Raw genomic sequence first — 346 nt, forward strand, 5'->3', positions numbered from 1 at the left:
AAGACACTTGGGGTCCCCAAACCAAAGTCGCTCACACCCCAATGAGGGCGGTGCAGCACAGTCAGGGCCCCGCTGCTGCCCCAGTGCTGCCGTCAACACCTCAAAGGGGGAAAATCGGGGGGGAAACCATCAGAACACCGCAAAGGGGGAAAATCGGTGGGGAAACCATCAGAGCAGTAGATCAAAGCCCCCGTGCCCATGTGCAGCCTGCCTGGCCCCGGAGCCTTGCAGCCGGGGATCCTGCGGGCTGCTGAGCCCCAGGCCGCACCGGGATGCTTTGGGCAGAGCCTCCCACGGGGATCCAGCCCAGCAGCTGCCTCCTATGCTGGCACAGGCAGCCCCGATG

This window comes from Buceros rhinoceros, unplaced genomic scaffold, assembly GCF_000710305.1.
Source record: "Buceros rhinoceros silvestris isolate BGI_N320 unplaced genomic scaffold, ASM71030v1 scaffold8112, whole genome shotgun sequence".
Lineage (NCBI taxonomy): Eukaryota > Metazoa > Chordata > Aves > Bucerotiformes > Bucerotidae > Buceros > Buceros rhinoceros.